This window comes from Ochotona princeps, chromosome 16, assembly GCF_030435755.1.
Source record: "Ochotona princeps isolate mOchPri1 chromosome 16, mOchPri1.hap1, whole genome shotgun sequence".
Classification (NCBI taxonomy): Eukaryota; Metazoa; Chordata; class Mammalia; order Lagomorpha; family Ochotonidae; genus Ochotona; species Ochotona princeps.
Genome location: NC_080847.1, coordinates 37,887,070 through 37,913,529, shown reverse-complemented (window position 1 = coordinate 37,913,529; position 26,460 = coordinate 37,887,070).

Below are 26,460 nucleotides of genomic sequence, written 5' to 3'. Positions count from 1 at the left end.
AGGGCAGGTTGGTGAGCATCCCACACAAACGAAGGCTCCACAGGCGGGTTTCACATGCCACCAACTCCACATTCAGAAACCACTTCAGCGCCAAAGCCCTTTTCAGCAAGCCCTCAATACAAAGGCTCTAGACGCAGATGTTGCTGTAAGAGCTAATTCCATGAAGCAACACTGCATGATGCTGAATTGCATATTGAAGAAGAATCAGCCGAGTGGTTCTTGTGGGAGAACAACTCCATTTGGCTCACTGACTTCACACACCATCAGGCTGACAGGCTGCTCTCAAGCAAACTACGTGTTCACACACTATGCTTAATGCCGTTTGAGTGCATTGTATTGAATTGCAGGTTGGTGAGCATCCCACACAAACGAAGGCTACACAGGTGGGTTTCACATGCCACCAACTCCACATTCAGAAACCACTTCAGCGCCAAAGCCCTTTTCAGCTAGCCCTAAATACAAAGGCTCTAGACGCAGATGTTGCTGTAAGAGCTAATTCCGTCAAGCAACACTGCATGTTGCTGAATTGCATATTGAAGAAGAATCAGCCAAGTGGTTCTTGTGGGAGAACAACTCCATTTGGCTCACTGACTTCACACACCATCAGGCTGACAGGCTGCCCTCAAGCAAACTACGTGTTCACACACTATGCTTAATGCCGTTTGAGTGCATTGTCCTGAAGGGCAGGTTGATGAGCATCCCACACAAACGAAGGCTCCACAGGCGGGTTTCACATGCCACCAACTCCACATTCAGAAACCACTTCAGCGCCAAAGCCCTTTTCACCTAGCCCTCAATACAAAGGCTCTAGACGCAGATGTTGCTGTAAGAGCTAATTCCATCAAGCAACACTGCATGTTGCTGAATTGCATATTGAAGAAGAATCAGCCGAGTGGTTCTTGTGGGAAAACAACTCCATTTGGCTCACTGACTTCACACACCATCAGGCTGACAGGCAGCTCTCAAGCAAACTACGTGTTCACACACTATGCTTAATGCCGTTTGAGTGCATTGTCCTGAAGGGCAGGTTGGTGAGCATCCCACACAATCGAAGGCTCCACAGGCGGGTTTCACATGCCACCAACTCCACATTCAGAAACCACTTCAGCGCCAAAGCCCTTTTCAGCTAGCCCTAAATACAAAGGCTCTGGACTCAAATGTTGCTGTAAGAGCTAATTCCATCAAGCAACACTGCATGTTGCTGAATTGCATATTGAAGAAGAATCAGCCGAGTGGTTCTTGTGGGAGAACAACTCCATTTGGCTCACTGACTTCACACACCAGCAGGCTGACAGGCAGCTCTCAAGCAAACTACGTGTTCACACACTATGCTTAATGCCGTTTGAGTGCATTGTCCTGAAGGGCAGGTTGGTGAGCATCCCACACAAACAAAGGCTACACAGGTGGGTTTCACATGCCACCAACTCCACATTCAGAAACCACTTCAGTGCCAAAGCCCTTTTCAGCTAGCCCTCAATACAAAGGCTCTAGACGCAGATGTTGCTGTAAGAGCTAATTCCATCAAGCAACACTGCTTGTTGCTGAATTGCATATTGAAGAAGAATCAGCCGAGTGGTTCTTGTGGGAGAACAACTCCATTTGGCTCACTGACTTCACACACCATCAGGCTGACAGGCTGCTCTCAAGCAAACTACGTGTTCACACACTATGCTTAATGCCGTTTGAGTGCATTGTATTGAAGGGCAGGTTGGTGAGCATCCCACACAAACGAAGGCTACACAGGTGTGTTTCACATGCCATGAACTCCACATTCAGAAACCACTTCAGCGCCAAAGCCCTTTTCAGCTAGCCCTAAATACAAAGGCTCTAGACGCAGATGTTGCTGTAAGAGCTAATTCCATCAAGCAACACTGCATGTTGCTGAATTGCATATTGAAGAAGAATCAGCCGAGTGGTTCTTGTGGTAGAACAACTCCATTTGGCTCACTGACTTCACACACCATCAGGCTGACAGGCTGCTCTCAAGCAAACTACGTGTTCACACACTATGCTTAATGCCGTTTGAGTGCATTGTCCTGAAGGGCAGGTTGGTGAGCAACCCACACAAACGAAGGCTGCACAGGCGGGTTTCACATGCCACCAACTCCACATTCAGAAACCACTTCAGCGCCAAAGCCATTTTCAGCTAGCCCTAAATACAAAGGCTCTAGACGCAGATGTTGCTGTAAGAGCTAATTCCATCAAGCAACACTGCTTGTTGCTGAATTGCATATTGAAGAAGAATCAGCCAGGACGTTCTTGTGGGAGAACAACTCCATTTGGCTCACTGACTTCACACACCATCAGGCTGACAGGCAGCTCTCAAGCAAACTACGTGTTCACACACTATGCTTAATGCCATTTGAGTGCATTGTCCTGAAGGGCAGGTTCGTGAGCATCCCACACAATCGAAGGCTCCACAGGCGGGTTTCACATGCCACCAACTCCACATTCAGAAACCACTTCAGCGCCAAAGCCCTTTTCAGCAAGCCCTCAATACAAAGGCTCTAGACGCAGATGTTGCTGTAAGAGCTAATTCCATGAAGCAACACTGCATGATGCTGAATTGCATATTGAAGAAGAATCAGCCGAGTGGTTCTTGTGGGAGAACAACTCCATTTGGCTCACTGACTTCATACACCATCAGGCGGACAGGCAGCTCTCAAGCAAACTACGTGTTCACACACTATGCTTAATGCCGTTTGAGTGCATTGTCCTGAAGGGCAGGTTGGTGAGCATCCCACACAATGAAGGCTCCACAGGCGGGTTTCACATGCCACCAACTCCACATTCAGAAACCACTTCAGCGCCAAAGCCGTTTTCAGCTAGCCCTAAATACAAAGGCTCTAGACGCAGATGTTGCCGTAAGAGCTAATTCCATCAAGCAACACTGCATGTTGCTGAATTGCATATTGAAGAAGAATCAGCCAGGACGTTCCTGTGGGAGAACAACTCCATTTGGCTCACTGACTTCACACACCATCAGGCTGACATTCAGCTCTCAAGCAAACTACGTGTTCACACACTATGCTTAATGCCGTTTGAGTGCATTGTCCTGAAGGGCAGGTTGATGAGCATCCCACACAAACGAAGGCTCCACAGGCGGGTTTCACATGCCACCAACTCCACATTCAGAAACCACTTCAGCGCCAAAGCCCTTTTCACCTAGCCCTCAATACAAAGGCTCTAGACGCAGATGTTGCTGTAAGAGCTAATTCCATCAAGCAACACTGCATGTTGCTGAATTGCATATTGAAGAAGAATCAGCCGAGTGGTTCTTGTGGGAAAACAACTCCATTTGGCTCACTGACTTCACACACCATCAGGCTGACAGGCAGCTCTCAAGCAAACTACGTGTTCACACACTATGCTTAATGCCATTTGAGTGCATTGTCCTGAAGGGCAGGTTGGTGAGTATCCCACACAAATGAAGGCTCCACAGGTGGGTTTCACATGCCACCAACTCCACATTCAGAAACCACTTCAGCGCCAAAGCTCTTTTCAGCTAGCCCTCAATACAAAGGCTCTAGACGCAGATGTTGCTGTAAGAGCTAATTCCATCAAGCAACACTGCATGTTGCTGAATTGCATATTGAAGAAGAATCAGCCGAGTGGTTCTTGTGGGAGAACAACTCCATTTGGCTAACTGACTTCACACACCATCAGGCTGACAGGCAGCTCTCAAGCAAACTACGTGTTCACACACTATGCTTAATGCCATTTGAGTGCATTGTCCTGAAGGGCAGGTTTTGGTGAGCATCCCACACAAACGAAGGCTCCACAGGCGGGTTTCACATGCCACCAACTCCACATTCAGAAACCACTTCAGCGCCAAAGCCCTTTTCAGCAAGCCCTCAATACAAAGGCTCTAGACGCAGATGTTGCTGTAAGAGCTAATTCCATGAAGCAACACTGCATGATGCTGAATTGCATATTGAAGAAGAATCAGCCGAGTGGTTCTTGTGGGAGAACAACTCCATTTGGCTCACTGACTTCATACACCATCAGGCAGACAGGCAGCTCTCAAGCAAACTACGTGTTCACACACTATGCTTAATGCCGTTTGAGTGCATTGTCCTGAAGGGCAGGTTGATGAGCATCCCACACAATGAAGGCTCCACAGGCGGGTTTCACATGCCACCAACTCCACATTCAGAAACCACTTCAGTGCCAAAGCCCTTTTCAGCTAGCCCGAAATACAAAGGCTCTAGACGCAGATGTTGCTGTAAGAGCTAATTCCATCAAGCAACACTGCATGTTGCTGAATTGCATATTGAAGAAGAATCAGCCGAGCCGTTCTTGTGGGAGAACAACACCATTTGGCTCACTGACTTCAAACACCATCAGGCTGACAGGCTGCTCTCAAGCAAACTACGTGTTCACACACTATGCTTAATGCCGTTTGAGTGCATTGTCCTGAAGGGCAGGTTGGTGAGCATCCCACACAAACGAAGGCTACACAGGTGGGTTTCACATGCCACCAACTCCACATTCAGAAACCACTTCAGTGCCAAAGCCCTTTTCAGCTAGCCCTCAATACAAAGGCTCTAGACGCAGATGTTGCTGTAAGAGCTAATTCCATCAAGCAACACTGCTTGTTGCTGAATTGCATATTGATGAAGAATCAGCCGAGTGGTTCTTGTGGGAGAACAACTCCATTTGGCTCACTGACTTCACACACCATCAGGCTGACAGGCAGCTCTCAAGCAAACTATGTGTTCACACACTATGCTTAATGCCGTTTGAGTGCATTGTATTGAAGGGCAGGTTGGTGAGCATCCCACACAAACGAAGGCTACACAGGTGTGTTTCACATGCCATGAACTCCACATTCAGAAACCACTTCAGCGCCAAAGCCCTTTTCAGCTAGCCCTAAATACAAAGGCTCTAGACGCAGATGTTGCTGTAAGAGCTAATTCCATCAAGCAACACTGCATGTTGCTGAATTGCATATTGAAGAAGAATCAGCCGAGTGGTTCTTGTGGGAGAACAACTCCATTTGGCTCACTGACTTCACACACCATCAGGCTGACAGGCTGCTCTCAAGCAAACTACGTGTTCACACACTATGCTTAATGCCGTTTGAGTGCATTGTCCTGAAGGGCAGGTTGGTGAGCATCCCACACAAACGAAGGCTGCACAGTCGGGTTTCACATGCCACCAACTCCACATTCAGAAACCACTTCAGCGCCAAAGCCCTTTTCAGCTAGCCCTAAATACAAAGGATCTAGACGCAGATGTTGCTGTAAGAGCTAATTCCATCAAGCAACACTGCTTGTTGCTGAATTGCATATTGAAGAAGAATCAGCCAGGACGTTCTTGTGGGAGAACAACTCCATTTGGCTCACTGACTTCACACACCATCAGGCTGACAGGCAGCTCTCAAGCAAACTACGTGTTCACACACTATGCTTTATGCCATTTGAGTGCATTGTCCTGAAGGGCAGGTTCGTGAGCATCCCACACAATCGAAGGCTCCACAGGCGGGTTTCACATGCCACCAACTCCACATTCAGAAACCACTTCAGCGCCAAAGCCCTTTTCAGCAAGCCCTCAATACAAAGGCTCTAGACGCAGATGTTGCTGTAAGAGCTAATTCCATGAAGCAACACTGCATGATGCTGAATTGCATATTGAAGAAGAATCAGCCGAGTGGTTCTTGTGGGAGAACAACTCCATTTGGCTCACTGATTTCATACACCATCAGGCGGACAGGCAGCTCTCAAGCAAACTACGTGTTCACACACTATGCTTAATGCCGTTTGAGTGCATTGTCCTGAAGGGCAGGTTGGTGAGCATCCCACACAATGAAGGCTCCACAGGCGGGTTTCACATGCCACCAACTCCACATTCAGAAACCACTTCAGCGCCAAAGCCGTTTTCAGCTAGCCCTAAATACAAAGGCTCTAGACACAGATGTTGCCGTAAGAGCTAATTCCATCAAGCAACACTGCATGTTGCTGAATTGCATATTGAAGAAGAATCAGCCAGGACGTTCCTGTGGGAGAACAACTCCATTTGGCTCACTGACTTCACACACCATCAGGCTGACAGGCTGCTCTCAAGCAAACTACGTGTTCACACACTATGCTTAATGCCGTTTGAGTGCATTGTATTGAAGGGCAGCTTGGTGAGCATCAAACACAAACGAAGGCTACACAGGTGGGTTTCACATGCCACCAACTCCACATTCAGAAACCACTTCAGCGCCAAAGCCCTTTTCAGCTAGCCCTAAATACAAAGGCTCTAGACGCAGATGTTGCTGTAAGAGCTAATTCCATCAAGCAACACTGCATGTTGCTGAATTGCATATTGATGAAGAATCAGCCGAGTGGTTCTTGTGGAGAACAACTCCATTTGGCTCACTGATTTCACACACCATCAGGCTGACAGGCAGCTCTCAAGCAAACTACGTGTTCACACACTATGCTTAATGCAATTTGAGTGCATTGTCCTGAAGGGCAGGTTGGTGAGCATCCCACACAAACGAAGGCTCCACAGGCCGGTTTCACATGCCACCAACTCCACATTCAGAAACCACTTCAGCGCCAAAGCCCTTTTCAGCAAGCCCTCAATACAAAGGCTCTAGACGCAGATGATGCTGTAAGAGCTAATTCCATGAAGCAACACTGCATGATGCTGAATTGCATATTGAAGAAGAATCAGCCGAGTGGTTCTTGTGGGAGAACAACTCCATTTGGCTCACTGACTTCATACACCATCAGGCTGACAGGCAGCTCTCAAGCAAACTACGTGTTCACACACTATGCTTAATGCCGTTTGAGTGCATTTTATTGAAGGGCAGGTTGGTGAGCATCCCACACAAACGAAGGCTACACAGGTGGGTTTCACATGCCACCAACTCCACCTTCAGAAACCACTTCAGCGCCAAAGCCCTTTTCAGCTAGCCCTCAATACAAAGGCTCTAGACGCAGATGTTGCTGTAAGAGCTAATTCCATCAAGCAACACTGCATGTTGCTGAATTGCATATTGATGAAGAATCAGCCGAGTGGTTCTTGTGGGAGAACAACTCCATTTGGCTCACTGACTTCACACACCATCAGGCTGACAGGCAGCTCTCAAGCAAACTACGTGTTCACACACTATGCTTAATGCAATTTGAGTGCATTGTCCTGAAGGGCAGGTTGGTGAGCATCACACACAAACGAAGGCTCCACAGGCGGGTTTCACATGCCACCAACTCCACATTCAGAAACCACTTCAGCGCCAAAGCCCTTTTCAGCAAGCCCTCAATACAAAGGCTCTAGACGCAGATGTTGCTGTAAGAGCTAATTCCATCAAGCAACACTGCATGTTGCTGAATTGCATATTGAAGAAGAATCAGCCGAGTGGTTCTTGTGTGAGAACAACTCCATTTGGCTCACTGACTTCACACAGCATCTGGCTGACAGGCTGCTCTCAAGCAAACTACGTGTTCACACACTATGCTTAATGCCGTTTGAGTGCATTTTATTGAAGGGCAGGTTGTTGAGCATCCCACACAAACGAAGGCTACACAGGTGGGTTTCACATGCCACCAACTCCACATTCAGAAACCACTTCAGCGCCAAAGCCGTTTTCAGCTAGCCCTCAATACAAAGGCTCTAGACGCAGATGTTGCTGTAAGAGCTAATTCCATCAAGCAACACTGCATGTTGCTGAATTGCATATTGAAGAAGAATCAGCCGAGTGGTTCTTGTGGGAGAACAACTCCATTTGGCTCACTGACTTCACACACCATCAGGCTGACAGGCTGCTCTCAAGCAAACTACGTGTTCACACACTATGCTTAATGCCGTTTGAGTGCATTGTCCTGAAGGGCAGGTTCATGAGCATCCCAAACAGACAAAGGCTGCACAGGCGGGTTTCACATGCCACCAACTCCACATTCAGAAACCACTTCAGCGCCAAAGCCCTTTTCACCTAGCCCTCAATACAAAGGCTCTAGACGCAGATGTTGCTGTAAGAGCTAATTCCATCAAGCAACACTGCATGTTGCTGAATTGCATATTGAAGAAGAATCAGCCGAGAGGTTCTTGTGGGAGAACAACTCCATTTGGCTCACTGACTTCACACACCATCAGGCTGACAGGCAGCTCTCAAGCAAACTACGTGTTCACAAACTATGCTTAATGCCGTTTGAGTGCATTGTCCTGAAGGGCGGGTTGGTGAGCATCCCACACAAATGAAGGCTTCCCAGGCGGGTTTCACATGCCACCAACTCCACATTCAGAAACCACTTCAGCGCCAAAGACCTTTTCACCTAGCCCTCAATACAAAGGCTCTAGACGCAGATGTTGCTGTAAGGGCTAATTCCATCAAGCAACACTGCATGTTGCTGAATTGCATATTGAAGAAGAATCAGCCGAGTGGTTCTTGTGGGAGAACAACTCCATTTGGCACACTGACTTCACACACCAACAGGTTGACAGGCAGCTCTCAAGCAAACTACTTGTTCACACACTATGCTTAATGCCGTTTGAGTGCATTGTCCTGAAGGGCAGGTTGGTGAGCATCCCACACAAACGAAGGCTGCACAGGCGGTTTTCACATGCCACCAACTCCACATTCAGAAACCACTTCAGCGCCAAAGGCGTTTTCAGCTAGCCCTAAATACAAAGGCTCTAGACGCAGATGTTGCTGTAAGAGCTAATTCCATCAAGCAACACTGCATGTTGCTGAATTGCATATTGAAGAAGAATCAGCCGAGTGGTTCTTGTGGGAGAACAACTCCATTTGGCTCACTGACTTCACACACCATCAGGCTGACAGGCAGCTCTCAAGCAAACTACGTGTTCACACACTATGCTTAATGCCGTTTGAGTGCATTGTCCTGAAGGGCAGGTTGGTGAGCATCCCACACAAACGAAGGCTGCACAGGTGGTTTTCACATGCCACCAACTCCACATTCAGAAACCACTTCAGCGCCAAAGGCGTTTTCAGCTAGCCCTAAATACAAAGGCTCTAGACGCAGATGTTGCTGTAAGAGCTAATTCCATCAAGCAACACTGCATGTTGCTGAATTGCATATTGAAGAAGAATCAGCCGAGTGGTTCTTGTGGGAGAACAACTCCATTTGGCTCACTGACTTCACACACCATCAGGCTGACAGGCAGCTCTCAAGCAAACTACGTGTTCACACACTATGCTTAATGCCGTTTGAGTGCATTGCCCTGAAGGGCAGCTTGGTGAGCATCCCAACAAACGAAGTCTCCACATGCGGGTTTCACATGCCACCAACTCCACATTCAGAAACCACTTCAGCGCCAAAGCCCTTTTCAGCTAGCCCTAAATACAAAGGATCTAGACGCAGATGTTGCTGTAAGGGCTAATTCCATCAAGCAACACTGCATGTTGCTGAATTGCATATTGAAGAAGAATCAGCCGAGTGGTTCTTGTGGGAGAACAACTCCATTTGGCACACTGACTTCACACACCAACAGGTTGACAGGCAGCTCTCAAGCAAACTACTTGTTCACACACTATGCTTAATGCCGTTTGAGTGCATTGTCCTGAAGGGCAGGTTGGTGAGCATCCCACACAAACGAAGGCTGCACAGGCGGTTTTCACATGCCACCAACTCCACATTCAGAAACCACTTCAGCGCCAAAGGCGTTTTCAGCTAGCCCTAAATACAAAGGCTCTAGACGCAGATGTTGCTGTAAGAGCTAATTCCATCAAGCAACACTGCATGTTGCTGAATTGCATATTGAAGAAGAATCAGCCGAGTGGTTCTTGTGGGAGAACAACTCCATTTGGCTCACTGACTTCACACACCATCAGGCTGACAGGCAGCTCTCAAGCAAACTACGTGTTCACACACTATGCTTAATGCCGTTTGAGTGCATTGTCCTGAAGGGCAGGTTGGTGAGCATCCCACACAAACGAAGGCTCCACAGGCGGGATTCACATGCCACCAACTCCACATTCAGAAACCACTTCAGCGCCAAAGCCCTTTTCAGCTAGCCCGAAATACAAAGGCTCTAGACGCAGATGTTGCTGTAAGAGCTAATTCCATCAAGCAACGCTGCATGTTGCTGAATTGCATAATGAAGAAGAATCAGCCGAGTGGTTCTTGTGGAGAACAACTCCATTTGGCTCACTGACTTCACACACCATCAGGCTGACAGGCAGCTCTCAAGCAAACTACGTGTTCACACACTATGCTTAATGCCGTTTGAGTGCATTGTCCTGAAGGGCAGGTTGGTGAGCATCCCACACAAACGAAGGCTCCACAGGCGGGTTTCACATGCCACCAACTCCACATTCAGAAACCACTTCAGCGCCAAAGCCCTTTTCAGCTAGCCCGAAATACAAAGGCTCTAGACGCAGATGTTGCTGTAAGAGCTAATTCCATCAAGCAACACTGCATGTTGCAGAATTGCATATTGAAGAAGAATCAGCCGAGTCGTACTTGTGTGAGAACAACTCCATTTGGCTCACTGACTTCACACACCATCAGGCTGACAGGCAGTTCTCAAGCAAACTACGTGTTCACACACTATGCTTAATGCCGTTTGAGTGCATTGTCCTGAAGGGCAGTTTGGTGAGCATTCCACACAAACGAAGGCTGCACAGGCGGGTTTCACATGCCACCAACTCCACATTCAGAAACCACTTCAGCGCCAAAGCCGTTTTCAGCTAGCCCGAAATACAAAGGCTCTAGACGCAGATGTTGCTGTAAGAGCTAATTGCATCAAGCAACACTGCATGTTGCTGAATTGCATATTGAAGAAGAATCAGCCGAGTGGTTCTTGTGGGAGAACAACTCCATTTGGCTCACTGACTTCACACACCATCAGGCTGACAGGCAGCTCTCAAGCAAACTACGTGTTCACACACTATGCTTAATGCCGTTTGAGTGCATTGTCCTGAAGGGCCGGTTGGTGAGCATCCCACACAAACGAAGGCTCCACAGGCGGGTTTCACATGCCACCAACTCCACATTCAGAAACCACTTCAGCGCCAAAGCCCTTTTCAGCTAGCCCGAAATACAAATTCTCTGAACGCAGATGTTGCTGTAAGAGCCAATTCCATCAAGCAACACTGCATGTTGCTGAATTGCATATTGAAGAAGAATCAGCCGAGTGGTTCTTGTGTGAGAACAACTCCATTTGGCTCACTGACTTCACACACCATCAGGCTGACAGGCAGCTCTCAAGCAAACTACGTGTTCACACACTATGCTTAATGCCGTTTGAGTGCATTGTCCTGAAGGGCAGGTTGGTGAGCATCCCAACAAACGAAGGCTCCACAGGCGGGATTCACATGCCACCAACTCCACATTCAGAAACCACTTCAGCGCCAAAGCCCTTTTCACCTAGCCCGAAATACAAAGGCTCTGGACGCAGATGTTGCTGTAAGAGCTAATTCCATCAAGCAACGCTGCATGTTGCTGAATTGCATATTGAAGAAGAATCAGCCGAGTGGTTCTTGTGGAGAACAACTCCATTTGGCTCACTGACTTCACACACCATCAGGCTGACAGGCAGGTCTCAAGCAAACTACGTGTTCACACACTATGCTTAATGCCGTTTGAGTGCATTGTCCTGAAGGGCATGTTGGTGAGCAACCCACACAAACGAAGGCTGCACAGGCGAGTTTCACATGCCACCAACTCCACATTCAGAAACCACTTCAGCGCCAAAGCCATTTTCAGCTAGCCCTAAATACAAAGGCTCTAGACGCAGATGTTGCTGTAAGAGCTAATTCCATCAAGCAACACTGCATGTTGCTGAATTGCATATTGAAGAAGAATCAGCCGAGTGGTTCTTGTGGGAGAACAACTCCATTTGGCTCACTGACTTCACACACCATCAGGCTGACAGGCAGCTCTCAAGCAAACTACGTGTTCACACACTATGCTTAATGCCGTTTGAGTGCATTGTCCTGAAGGGCAGGTTGGTGAGCAGCCCAACAAACGAAGGCTCCACAGGCGGGTTTCACATGCCCCCAACTCCACATTCAGAAACCACTTCAGCGCCAAGGCCGTTTTCACCTAGCCCTAAATACAAAGGCTCTAGATGCAGATGTTGCTGTAAGGGCTAATTCCATCAAGCAACACTGCATGTTGCTGAATTGCATATTGAAGAAGAATCAGCCGAGTGGTTCTTGTGGGAGAACAACTCCATTTGGCTCACTGACTTCACACACCATCAGGCTGACAGGCAGCTCTCAAGCAAACTACGTGTTCACACACTATGCTTAATGCCGTTTGAGTGCATTGTCCTGAAGGGCAGTTTGGTGAGCATTCCACACAAACGAAGGCTGCACAGGCGGGTTTCACATGCCACCAACTCCACATTCAGAAACCACTTCAGCGCCAAAGCCGTTTTCAGCTAGCCCTAAATACAAAGGCTCTAGACGCAGATGTTGCTGTAAGAGCTAATTCCATCAAGCAACACTGCATGTTGCTGAATTGCATATTGAAGAAGAATCAGCCGAGTGGTTCTTGTGGGAGAACAACTCCATTTGGCTCACTGACTTCACACACCATCAGGCTGACAGGCAGCTCTCAAGCAAACTACGTGTTCACACACTATGCTTAATGCCGTTTGAGTGCATTGTCCTGAAGGGCAGGTGGGTGAGCATCCCACACAAACGAAGGCTCCACAGGCGGGTTTCACATGCCACCAACTCCACATTCAGAAACCACTTCAGCGCCAAAGCCCTTTTCAGCTAGCCCTAAATACAAAGGCTCTAGACGCAGATGTTGCTGTAAGAGCTAATTCCATCAAGCAACACTGCATGTTGCTGAATTGCATATTGAAGAACAATCAGCCGAGTGGTTCTTGTGCGATAAAAACTCCATTTGGCTCACTGACTTCACACACCATTTAGGCTGACAGGCAGCTCTCAAGCAAACTACGTGTTCACACACTATGCTTAATGCCGTTTGAGTGCATTGTCCTGAAGGGCAGGTTGGTGAGCATCCCACACAAACGAAGGCTCCACAGGCGGGATTCACATGCCACCAACTCCACATTCAGAAACCACTTCAGCGCCAAAGCCCTTTTCAGCTAGCCCGAAATACAAAGGCTCTGGACGCAGATGTTGCTGTAAGAGCTAATTCCATCAAGCAACGCTGCATGTTGCTGAATTGCATATTGAAGAAGAATCAGCCGAGTGGTTCTTGTGGGAGAACAACCCCATTTGGCTCACTGACTTCACACACCATCAGGCTGACAGGCAGGTCTCAAGCAAACTACGTGTTCACACACTATGCTTAATGCCGTTTGAGTGCATTGTCCTGAAGGGCAGGTTGGTGAGCATCCCACACAAACGAAGGCTGCACAGGCGGGTTTCACATGCCACCAACTCCACATTCAGAAACCACTTCAGCGCCAAAGCCATTTTCAGCTAGCCCTAAATACAAACGCTCTAGACGCAGATGTTGCTGTAAGAGCTAATTCCATCAAGCAACACTGCATGTTGCTGAATTGCATATTGAAGAAGAATCAGCCGAGTGGTTCTTGTGTGAGAACAACTCCATTTGGCTCACTGACTTCACACACCATCAGGCTGACAGGCAGCTCTCAAGCAAACTACGTGTTCATACACTATGCTTAATGCCGTTTGAGTGCATTGTCCTGAAGGGCAGGTTGGTGAGCATCCCAACAAACGAAGGCTCCACAGGCGGGATTCACATGCCACCAACTCCACATTCAGAAACCACTTCAGCGCCAAAGCCCTTTTCACCTAGCCCGAAATACAAAGGCTCTGGACGCAGATGTTGCTGTAAGAGCTAATTCCATCAAGCAACGCTGCATGTTGCTGAATTGCATATTGAAGAAGAATCAGCCGAGTGGTTCTTGTGGGAGAACAACCCCATTTGGCTCACTGACTTCACACACCATCAGGCTGACAGGCAGGTCTCAAGCAAACTACGTGTTCACACACTATGCTTAATGCCGTTTGAGTGCATTGTCCTGAAGGGCAGGTTGGTGAGCATCCCACACAAACGAAGGCTGCACAGGCGGGTTTCACATGCCACCAACTCCACATTCAGAAACCACTTCAGCGCCAAAGCCATTTTCAGCTAGCCCTAAATACAAACGCTCTAGACGCAGATGTTGCTGTAAGAGCTAATTCCATCAAGCAACACTGCATGTTGCTGAATTGCATATTGAAGAAGAATCAGCCGAGTGGTTCTTGTGTGAGAACAACTCCATTTGGCTCACTGACTTCACACACCATCAGGCTGACAGGCAGCTCTCAAGCAAACTACGTGTTCATACACTATGCTTAATGCCGTTTGAGTGCATTGTCCTGAAGGGCAGGTTGGTGAGCATCCCAACAAACGAAGGCTCCACAGGCGGGATTCACATGCCACCAACTCCACATTCAGAAACCACTTCAGCGCCAAAGCCCTTTTCACCTAGCCCGAAATACAAAGGCTCTGGACGCAGATGTTGCTGTAAGAGCTAATTCCATCAAGCAACGCTGCATGTTGCTGAATTGCATATTGAAGAAGAATCAGCCGAGTGGTTCTTGTGGAGAACAACTCCATTTGGCTCACTGACTTCACACACCATCAGGCTGACAGGCAGGTCTCAAGCAAACTACGTGTTCACACACTATGCTTAATGCCGTTTGAGTGCATTGTCCTGAAGGGCATGTTGGTGAGCAACCCACACAAACGAAGGCTGCACAGGCGAGTTTCACATGCCACCAACTCCACATTCAGAAACCACTTCAGCGCCAAAGCCATTTTCAGCTAGCCCTAAATACAAAGGCTCTAGACGCAGATGTTGCTGTAAGAGCTAATTCCATCAAGCAACACTGCATGTTGCTGAATTGCATATTGAAGAAGAATCAGCCGAGTGGTTCTTGTGGGAGAACAACTCCATTTGGCTCACTGACTTCACACACCATCAGGCTGACAGGCAGCTCTCAAGCAAACTACGTGTTCACACACTATGCTTAATGCCGTTTGAGTGCATTGTCCTGAAGGGCAGGTTGCTGAGCAGCCCAACAAACGAAGGCTCCACAGACGGGTTTCACATGCCCCCAACTCCACATTCAGAAACCACTTCAGCGCCAAGGCCGTTTTCACCTAGCCCTAAATACAAAGGCTCTAGATGCAGATGTTGCTGTAAGGGCTAATTCCATCAAGCAACACTGCATGTTGCTGAATTGCATATTGAAGAAGAATCAGCCGAGTGGTTCTTGTGGGAGAACAACTCCATTTGGCTCACTGACTTCACACACCATCAGGCTGACAGGCAGCTCTCAAGCAAACTACGTGTTCACACACTATGCTTAATGCCGTTTGAGTGCATTGTCCTGAAGGGCAGGTTGGTGAGCATCCCACACAAACGTAGGCTGCACAGGCGGGTTTCACATGCCACCAACTCCACATTCAGAAACCACTTCAGCGCCAAAGCCGTTTTCAGCTAGCCCTAAATACAAAGGCTCTAGACGCAGATGTTGCTGTAAGAGCTAATTCCATCAAGCAACACTGCATGTTGCTGAATTGCATATTGAAGAAGAATCAGCCGAGTGGTTCTTGTGGGAGAACAACTCCATTTGGCTCACTGACTTCACACACCATCAGGCTGACAGGCAGCTCTCAAGCAAACTACGTGTTCACACACTATGCTTAATGCTGTTTGAGTGCATTGTCCTGAAGGGCAGGTTGGTGAGCATCCCACACAAACGAAGGCTCCACAGGTGGGTTTCACATGCCACCAACTCCACATTCAGAAACCACTTCTGCGCCAAAGCCCTTTTCAGCTAGCCCTAAATACAAAGGCTCTAGACGCAGATGTTGCTGTAAGAGCTAATTCCATCAAGCAACACTGCATGTTGCTGAATTGCATATTGAAGAAGAATCAGCCGAGTGGTTCTTGTGGGAGAACAACTCCATTTGGCTCACTGACTTCACACACCAGCAGGCTGACAGGCAGCTCTCAAGCAAACTACGTGTTCACACACTATGCTTAATGCCGTTTGAGTGCATTGTCCTGAAGGGCGGGTTGGTGAGCATCCCACACAAATGAAGGCTTCCCAGGCGGGTTTCACATGCCACCAACTCCACATTCAGAAACCACTTCAGCGCCAAAGACCTTTTCAGCTAGCCCTCAATACAAAGGCTCTAGACGCAGATGTTGCTGTAAGAGCTAATTCCATCAAGCAACACTGCATGTTGCTGAATCGCATATTGAAGAAGAATCAGCCGAGTGGTTCTTGTGGGAGAACAACTCCATTTGGCTCACTGACTTCACACACCATCAGGCTGACAGGCAGCTCTCAAGCAAACTACCTGTTCACACACTATGCTTAATGCCGTTTGAGTGCATTGTCCTGAAGGGCAGGTTGGTGAGCATCCCACACAAACGAAGGCTCCACAGGCGGGTTTCACATGCCACCAACTCCACATTCAGAAACCACTTCAGCGCCAAAGCCGTTTTCAGCTAGCCCTCAATACAAAGGCTCTAGACGCAGATGTTGCTGTAAGAGCTAATTCCATCAAGCAACACTGCATGTTGCTGAATCGCATATTGAAGAAGAATCAGCCGAGTGGTTCTTGTGGGAGAACAACTCCATTTGGCTCACTGACTTCACACACCATCAGGCTGACAGGCAGCTCTCAAGCAAACTACGTGTTCACACACTATGCTTAATGCCGTTTGAGTGCATTGTCCTGAAGGGCAGGTTGGTGAGCATCCCACACAAACGAAGGCTGCACAGGCGGGTTTCACATGCCACCAACTCCACATTCAGAAACCACTTCAGCGCCAAAGCCCTTTTCAGCTAGCCCTCAATACAAAGGCTCTAGACGCAGATGTTGCTGTAAGGGCTAATTCCATCAAACAACACTGCATGTTGCTGAATTGCATATTGAAGAAGAATCAGCCGAGTGGTTCTTGTGGGAGAACAACTCCATTTGGCTCACTGACTTCACACACCAGCAGGCTGACAGGCAGCTCTCAAGCAAACTACGTGTTCACACACTATGCTTAATGCCGTTTGAGTGCATTGTCCTGAAGGGCAGGTTGGTGAGCATCCCACACAAACGAAGGCTCCACAGGTGGGTTTCACATGCCACCAACTCCACATTCAGAAACCACTTCTGCGCCAAAGACCTTTTCAGCTAGCCCTAAATACAAAGGCTCTAGACGCAGATGTTGCTGTAAGAGCTAATTCCATCAAGCAACACTGCATGTTGCTGAATTGCATATTGAAGAAGAATCAGCCGAGCCGTTCTTGTGGGAGAACAACTCCATTTGGCTCACTGACTTCACACACCATCAGGCTGTCAAGCAGCTCTCAAGCAAACTACGTGTTCACACACTATGCTTAATGCCGTTTGAGTGCATTGTCCTGAAGGGCGGGTTGGTGAGCATCCCACAAAATGAAGGCTTCACAGGCGGGTTTCACATGCCACCAACTCCACATTCAGAAACCACTTCAGCGCCAAAGCCCTTTTCACCTAGCCCGAAATACAAAGGCTCTGGACGCAGATGTTGCTGTAAGAGCTAATTCCATCAAGCAACGCTGCATGTTGCTGAATTGCATATTGAAGAAGAATCAGCCGAGTGGTTCTTGTGGAGAACAACTCCATTTGGCTCACTGACTTCACACACCATCAGGCTGACAGGCAGGTCTCAAGCAAACTACGTGTTCACACACTATGCTTAATGCCGTTTGAGTGCATTGTCCTGAAGGGCATGTTGGTGAGCAACCCACACAAACGAAGGCTGCACAGGCGAGTTTCACATGCCACCAACTCCACATTCAGAAACCACTTCAGCGCCAAAGCCATTTTCAGCTAGCCCTAAATACAAAGGCTCTAGACGCAGATGTTGCTGTAAGAGCTAATTCCATCAAGCAACACTGCATGTTGCTGAATTGCATATTGAAGAAGAATCAGCCGAGTGGTTCTTGTGGGAGAACAACTCCATTTGGCTCACTGACTTCACACACCATCAGGCTGACAGGCAGCTCTCAAGCAAACTACGTGTTCACACACTATGCTTAATGCCGTTTGAGTGCATTGTCCTGAAGGGCAGGTTGCTGAGCAGCCCAACAAACGAAGGCTCCACAGGCGGGTTTCACATGCCCCCAACTCCACATTCAGAAACCACTTCAGCGCCAAGGCCGTTTTCACCTAGCCCTAAATACAAAGGCTCTAGATGCAGATGTTGCTGTAAGGGCTAATTCCATCAAGCAACACTGCATGTTGCTGAATTGCATATTGAAGAAGAATCAGCCGAGTGGTTCTTGTGGGAGAACAACTCCATTTGGCTCACTGACTTCACACACCATCAGGCTGACAGGCAGCTCTCAAGCAAACTACGTGTTCACACACTATGCTTAATGCCGTTTGAGTGCATTGTCCTGAAGGGCAGGTTGGTGAGCATCCCACACAAACGTAGGCTGCACAGGCGGGTTTCACATGCCACCAACTCCACATTCAGAAACCACTTCAGCGCCAAAGCCCTTTTCAGCTAGCCCTAAATACAAAGGCTCTAGACGCAGATGTTGCTGTAAGAGCTAATTCCATCAAGCAACACTGCATGTTGCTGAATTGCATATTGAAGAAGAATCAGCCGAGTGGTTCTTGTGGGAGAACAACTCCATTTGGCTCACTGACTTCACACACCATCAGGCTGACAGGCAGCTCTCAAGCAAACTACGTGTTCACACACTATGCTTAATGCTGTTTGAGTGCATTGTCCTGAAGGGCAGGTTGGTGAGCATCCCACACAAACGAAGGCTCCACAGGTGGGTTTCACATGCCACCAACTCCACATTCAGAAACCACTTCTGCGCCAAAGCCCTTTTCAGCTAGCCCTAAATACAAAGGCTCTAGACGCAGATGTTGCTGTAAGAGCTAATTCCATCAAGCAACACTGCATGTTGCTGAATTGCATATTGAAGAAGAATCAGCCGAGTGGTTCTTGTGGGAGAACAACTCCATTTGGCTCACTGACTTCACACACCAGCAGGCTGACAGGCAGCTCTCAAGCAAACTACGTGTTCACACACTATGCTTAATGCCGTTTGAGTGCATTGTCCTGAAGGGCGGGTTGGTGAGCATCCCACACAAATGAAGGCTTCCCAGGCGGGTTTCACATGCCACCAACTCCACATTCAGAAACCACTTCAGCGCCAAAGACCTTTTCAGCTAGCCCTCAATACAAAGGCTCTAGACGCAGATGTTGCTGTAAGAGCTAATTCCATCAAGCAACACTGCATGTTGCTGAATCGCATATTGAAGAAGAATCAGCCGAGTGGTTCTTGTGGGAGAACAACTCCATTTGGCTCACTGACTTCACACACCATCAGGCTGACAGGCAGCTCTCAAGCAAACTACCTGTTCACACACTATGCTTAATGCCGTTTGAGTGCATTGTCCTGAAGGGCAGGTTGGTGAGCATCCCACACAAACGAAGGCTCCACAGGCGGGTTTCACATGCCACCAACTCCACATTCAGAAACCACTTCAGCGCCAAAGCCGTTTTCAGCTAGCCCTCAATACAAAGGCTCTAGACGCAGATGTTGCTGTAAGAGCTAATTCCATCAAGCAACACTGCATGTTGCTGAATCGCATATTGAAGAAGAATCAGCCGAGTGGTTCTTGTGGGAGAACAACTCCATTTGGCTCACTGACTTCACACACCATCAGGCTGACAGGCAGCTCTCAAGCAAACTACGTGTTCACACACTATGCTTAATGCCGTTTGAGTGCATTGTCCTGAAGGGCAGGTTGGTGAGCATCCCACACAAACGAAGGCTGCACAGGCGGGTTTCACATGCCACCAACTCCACATTCAGAAACCACTTCAGCGCCAAAGCCCTTTTCAGCTAGCCCTCAATACAAAGGCTCTAGACGCAGATGTTGCTGTAAGGGCTAATTCCATCAAACAACACTGCATGTTGCTGAATTGCATATTGAAGAAGAATCAGCCGAGTGGTTCTTGTGGGAGAACAACTCCATTTGGCTCACTGACTTCACACACCAGCAGGCTGACAGGCAGCTCTCAAGCAAACTACGTGTTCACACACTATGCTTAATGCCGTTTGAGTGCATTGTCCTGAAGGGCAGGTTGGTGAGCATCCCACACAAACGAAGGCTCCACAGGTGGGTTTCACATGCCACCAACTCCACATTCAGAAACCACTTCTGCGCCAAAGACCTTTTCAGCTAGCCCTAAATACAAAGGCTCTAGACGCAGATGTTGCTGTAAGAGCTAATTCCATCAAGCAACACTGCATGTTGCTGAATTGCATATTGAAGAAGAATCAGCCGAGCCGTTCTTGTGGGAGAACAACTCCATTTGGCTCACTGACTTCACACACCATCAGGCTGTCAAGCAGCTCTCAAGCAAACTACGTGTTCACACACTATGCTTAATGCCGTTTGAGTGCATTGTCCTGAAGGGCGGGTTGGTGAGCATCCCACAAAATGAAGGCTTCACAGGCGGGTTTCACATGCCACCAACTCCACATTCAGAAACCACTTCAGCGCCAAAGACCTTTTCAGCTAGCCCTCAATACAAAGGCTCTAGACGCAGATGTTGCTGTAAGAGCTAATTCCATCAAGCAACACTGCATGTTGCTGAATTGCATATTGAAGAAGAATCAGCCGAGTGGTTCTTGTGGGAGAACAACTCCATTTGGCTCACTGACTTCACACACCATCAGGCTGACATGCAGCTCTCAAGCAAACTACGTGTTCACACACTACGCTTAATGCCGTTTGAGTGCATTGCCCTGAAGGGCAGGTTGGTGGGCATCCCAACAAACGAAGGCTCCACAGGCGGGTTTCACATGCCCCCAACTCCACATTCAGAAACCACTTCAGCGCCAAAGCCCTTTTCAGCTAGCCCTAAATACAAAGGCTCTAGACGCAGATGTTGCTGTAAGGGCTAATTCCATCAAGCAACACTGCATGTTGCTGAATTGCATATTGAAGAAGAATCAGCCGAGTGGTTCTTGTGGGAGAACAACTCCATTTGGCTCACTGACTTCACACACCATCAGGTTGACAGGCAGCTCTCAAGCAAACTACGTGTTCACACACTATGCTTAATGCCATTTGAGTGCATTGTCCTGAAGGGCAGGTTGGTGAGCATCCCACACAAACGAAGGCTGCACAGGCGGGTTTCACATGCCACCAACTCCACATTCAGAAACCACTTCAGCGCCAAAGCCGTTTCCAGCTAGCCCTAAATACAAAGGCTCTAGACGCAGATGTTGCTGTAAGAGCTAATTCCATCAAGCAACACTGCATGTTGCTGAATTGCATATTGAAGAAGAATCAGCCGAGTGGTTCTTGTGGGAGAACAACTCCATTTGGCTCACTGACTTCACACACCATCAGGCTGACAGGCAGCTCTCAAGCAAACTACGTTTTCACACACTATGCTTAATGCCGTTTGAGTGCATTGTCCTGAAGGGCAGGTTGGTGAGCATCCCACACAAACGAAGGCTCCACATGCGGGTTTCACATGCCACCAACTCCACATTCAGAAACCACTTCAGCGCCAAAGCCCTTTTCAGCTAGCCCTCAATACAAAGGCTCTAGACGCAGATGTTGCTGTAAGGGCTAATTCCATCAAGCAACACTGCATGTTGCTGAATTACATATTGAAGAAGAATCAGCCGAGTGGTTCTTGTGGGAGAACAACTCCATTTGGCTCACTGACTTCACACACCAACAGGTTGACAGGCAGCTCTCAAGCAAACTACGTGTTCACACACTATGCTTAATGCCGTTTGAGTGCATTGTCCTGAAGGGCGGGTTGGTGAGCATCCCACACAAACGAAGGCTCCACAGGCGGGTTTCACATGCCACCAACTCCACATTCAGAAACCACTTCAGCGCCAAAGCCGTTTTCAGCTAGCCCTAAATACAAAGGCTCTAGACGCAGATGTTGCTGTAAGAGCTAATTCCATCAAGCAACACTGCATGTTGCAGAATTCCATATTGAAGAAGAATCAGCCGAGTGGTTCTTGTGGGAGAACAACTCCATTTGGCTCACTGACTTCACACACCATCAGGCTGACAGGCAGCTCTCAAGCAAACTACGTGTTCACACACTATGCTTAATGCCGTTTGAGTGCATTGTCCTGAAGGGCAGGTTGGTGAGCATCCCACACAAACAAAGGCTCCACAGGCGGGTTTCACATGCCACCAACTCCACATTCAGAAACCACTTCAGCGCCAAAGCCCTTTTCAGCTAGCCCTCAATACAAAGGCTCTAGACGCAGATGTTGCTGTAAGAGCTAATTCCAACAAGCAACGCTGCATGTTGCTGAATTGCATAATGAAGAAGAATCAGCCGAGTGGTTCTTGTGGGAGAACAACTCCATTTGGCTCACTGACTTCACACACCAAAAGGCTGAAAGGCAGCTCTCAAGCAAACTACGTATTCACACACTATGCTTAATGCCGTTTGAGTGCATTGTCCTGAAGGGCAGGTTGGTGAGCAACCCACACAAACGAAGGCTGCACAGGCGGGTTTCACAAGCCACCAACTCCACATTCAGAAACCACTTCAGCGCCAAAGCCATTTTCAGCTAGCCCTAAATACAAACGCTCTAGACGCAGATGTTGCTGTAAGAGCTAATTCCATCAAGCAACACTGCATGTTGCTGAATTGCATATTGAAGAAGAATCAGCTGAGTGGTTCTTGTGTGAGAACAACTCCATTTGGCTCACTGACTTCACACACCATCAGGCTGACAGGCAGCTCTCAAGCAAACTACGTGTTCACACACTATGCTTAATGCCGTTTGAGTGCATTGTCCTGAAGGGCAGGTTGGTGAGCATCCCACACAAACGAAGGCTCCACAGGCGGGTTTCACATGCCACCAACTCCACATTCAGAAACCACTTCAGCGCCAAAGCCCTTTTCAGCTAGCCCGAAATACAAAGGCTCTGGACGCAGATGTTGCTGTAAGAGCTAATTCCATCAAGCAACACTGCATGTTGCAGAATTGCATATTGAAGAAGAATCAGCCGAGTGGTTCTTGTGGGAGAACAACTCCATTTGGCTCACTGACTTCACACACCATCAGGCTGACAGGCAGTTCTCAAGCAAACTACGTGTTCACACACTATGCTTAATGCCGTTTGAGTGCATTGTCCTGAAGGGCAGTTTGGTGAGCATCCCACACAAACAACGGCTGCACAGGCGGGTTTCACATGCCACCAACTCCACATTCAGAAACCACTTCAGCGCCAAAGCCCTTTTCAGCTAGCCCTAAATACAAAGGCTCTAGACTCAGATGTTGCTGTAAGAGCTAATTCCATCAAGCAACACTGCATGTTGCTGAATTGCATATTGAAGAAGAATCAGCCGAGTGGTTCTTGTGGGAGAACAACTCCATTTGGCTCACTGACTTCACACACCATTTAGGCTGACAGGGAGCTCTCAAGCAAACTACGTGTTCACACACTATGCTTAATGCCGTTTGGGTGCATTGTCCTGAAGGGCAGGTTGGTGAGCATCCCACACAAACGAAGGCTCCACAGGCGGGATTCACATGCCACCAACTCCACATTCAGAAACCACTTCAGCGCCAAAGCCCTTTTCAGCTAGCCCTAAATAAAAAGGCTCTGGACGCAGATGTTGCTGTAAGAGCTAATTCCATCAAGCAACACTGCATGTTGCTGAATTGCATATTGAAGAAGAATCAGCCGAGTGGTTCTTGTGGAGAACAACTCCATTTGGCTCACTGACTTCACACACCAACAGGTTGACAGGCAGCTCTCAAGCAAACTACGTGTTCACACACTATGCTTAATGCCGTTTGAGTGCATTGTCCTGAAGGGCAGGTTGGTGAGCATCCCACACAAACGAAGGCTCCACAGGCGGGTTTCACATGCCACCAACTCCACATTCAGAAACCACTTCAGCGCCAAAGCCCTTTTCAGCTAGCCCTAAATACAAAGGCTCTAGACGCAGATGTTGCTGTAAGAGCTAATTCCATCAAGCAACACTGCATGTTGCTGAATTGCATATTGAAGAAGAATCAGCCGAGTGGTTCTTGTGGGAGAACAACTCCATTTGGCTCACTGACTTCACACACCATCAGGCTGACAGGCAGCTCTCAAGCAAACTACCTGTTCACACACTATGCTTAATGCCGTTTGAGTGCATTGTCCTGAAGGGCAGGTTGGTGAGCATCCCACACAAACGAAGGCTCCACAGGCGGGTTTCACATGCCACCAACTCCACATTCAGAAACCACTTCAGCGCCAAAGCCGTTTTCAGCTAGTCCTAAATACAAAGGCTCTAGACGCAGATGTTGCTGTAAGAGCTAATTCCATCAAGCAACACTGCATGTTGCTGAATTGCATATTGAAGAAGAATCAGCCGAGTGATTCTTGTGGGAGAACTACTCCATTTGGCTCACTGACTTCACACACCATCAGGCTGACAGGCAGCTCTCAAGCAAACTACGTGTTCACACACTATGCTTAATGCCGTTTGAGTGCATTGTCCTGAAGGGCAGGTTGGTGAGCATCCCACACAAACGAAGGCTGCACAGGCGGGTTTCACATGCCACCAACTCCACATTCAGAAACCACTTCAGCGCCAAAGCCGTTTTCAGCTAGCCCTAAATACAAAGGCTCTAGACGCAGATGTTGCTGTAAGAGCTAATTCCATCAAGCAACACTGCATGTTGCTGAATTGCATATTGAAGAAGAATCAGCCGAGTGGTTCTTATGGGAGAACAACTCCATTTGGCTCACTGACTTCACACACCATCAGGCTGACAGGCAGCTCTCAAGCAAACTACGTGTTCACACACTATGCTTAATGCCGTTTGAGTGCATTGTCCTGAAGGGCAGGTTGGTGAGCATCCCACACAAACGAAGGCTCCACAGGCGGGTTTCACATGCCACCAACTCCACATTCAGAAACCACTTCAGCGCCAAAGCCCTTTTCAGCTAGCCCTCAATACAAAGGCTCTAGACGCAGATGTTGCTGTAAGGGCCAATTCCATCAAGCAACACTGCATGTTGCTGAATTGCATATTGAAGAAGAATCAGTCGAGTGGTTCTTGTGGGAGAACAACTCCATTTGGCTCACTGACTTCACACACCAACAGGTTGACAGGCAGCTCTCAAGCAAACTACGTGTTCACACACTATGCTTAATGCCGTTTGAGTGCATTGTCCTGAAGGGCAGGTTGGTGAGCATCCCACACAAACGAAGGCTCCACAGGCGGGTTTCACATGCCACCAACTCCACATTCAGAAACCACTTCAGCGCCAAAGCCCTTTTCAGCTAGCCCTCAATACAAAGGCTCTAGACGCAGATGTTGCTGTAAGAGCTAATTCCAACAAGCAACGCTGCATGTTGCTGAATTGCATAATGAAGAAGAATCAGCCGAGTGGTTCTTGTGGAGAACAACTCCATTTGGCTCACTGACTTCACACACCATCAGGCTGAAAGGCAGCTCTCAAGCAAACTACGTGTTCACACACTATGCTTAATGCCGTTTGAGTGCATTGTCCTGAAGGGCAGGTTGGTGAGCAACCCACACAAACGAAGGCTGCACAGGCGGGTTTCACATGCCACCAACTCCACATTCAGAAACCACTTCAGCGCCAAAGCCATTTTCAGCTAGCCCTCAATACAAAGGCTCTAGACGCAGATGTTGCTGTAAGAGCTAATTCCATCAAGCAACACTGCATGTTGCTGAATTGCATATTGAAGAAGAATCAGCCGAGTGGTTCTTGTGTGAGAACAACTCCATTTGGCTCACTGACTTCACACACCATCAGGCTGACAGGCAGCTCTCAAGCAAACTACGTGTTCACACACTATGTTTAATGCCGTTTGAGTGCATTGTCCTGAAGGGCAGGTTGGTGAGCATCCCACACAAACGAAGGCTCCACAGGCGGGTTTCACATGCCACCAACTCCACCTTCAGAAACCACTTCAGCGCCAAAGCCCTTTTCAGCTAGCCCGAAATACAAAGGCTCTAGACGCAGATGTTGCTGTAAGAGCTAATTCCATCAAGCAACACTGCATGTTGCTGAATTGCATATTGAAGAAGAATCAGCCGAGTGGTTCTTGTGGGAGAACAACTCCATTTGGCTCACTGACTTCACACACCAGCAGGCTGACAGGCAGCTCTCAAGCAAACTACGTGTTCACACACTATGCTTAATGCCGTTTGGGTGCATTGTCCTGAAGGGCAGTTTGGTGAGCATCCCACACAAACGAAGGCTCCACAGGCGGGATTCACATGCCACCAACTCCACATTCAGAAACCACTTCAACGCCAAAGCACTTTTCAGCTAGCCCGAAATACAAAGGCTCTGGACGCAGATGTTGCTGTAAGAGCTAATTCCTTCAAGCAACGCTGCATGTTGCTGAATTGCATATTGAAGAAGAATCAGCCGAGTGGTTCTTGTGGAGAACAACTCCATTTGGCTCACTGACTTCACACACCATCAGGCTGACAGGCAGCTCTCAAGCAAACTACGT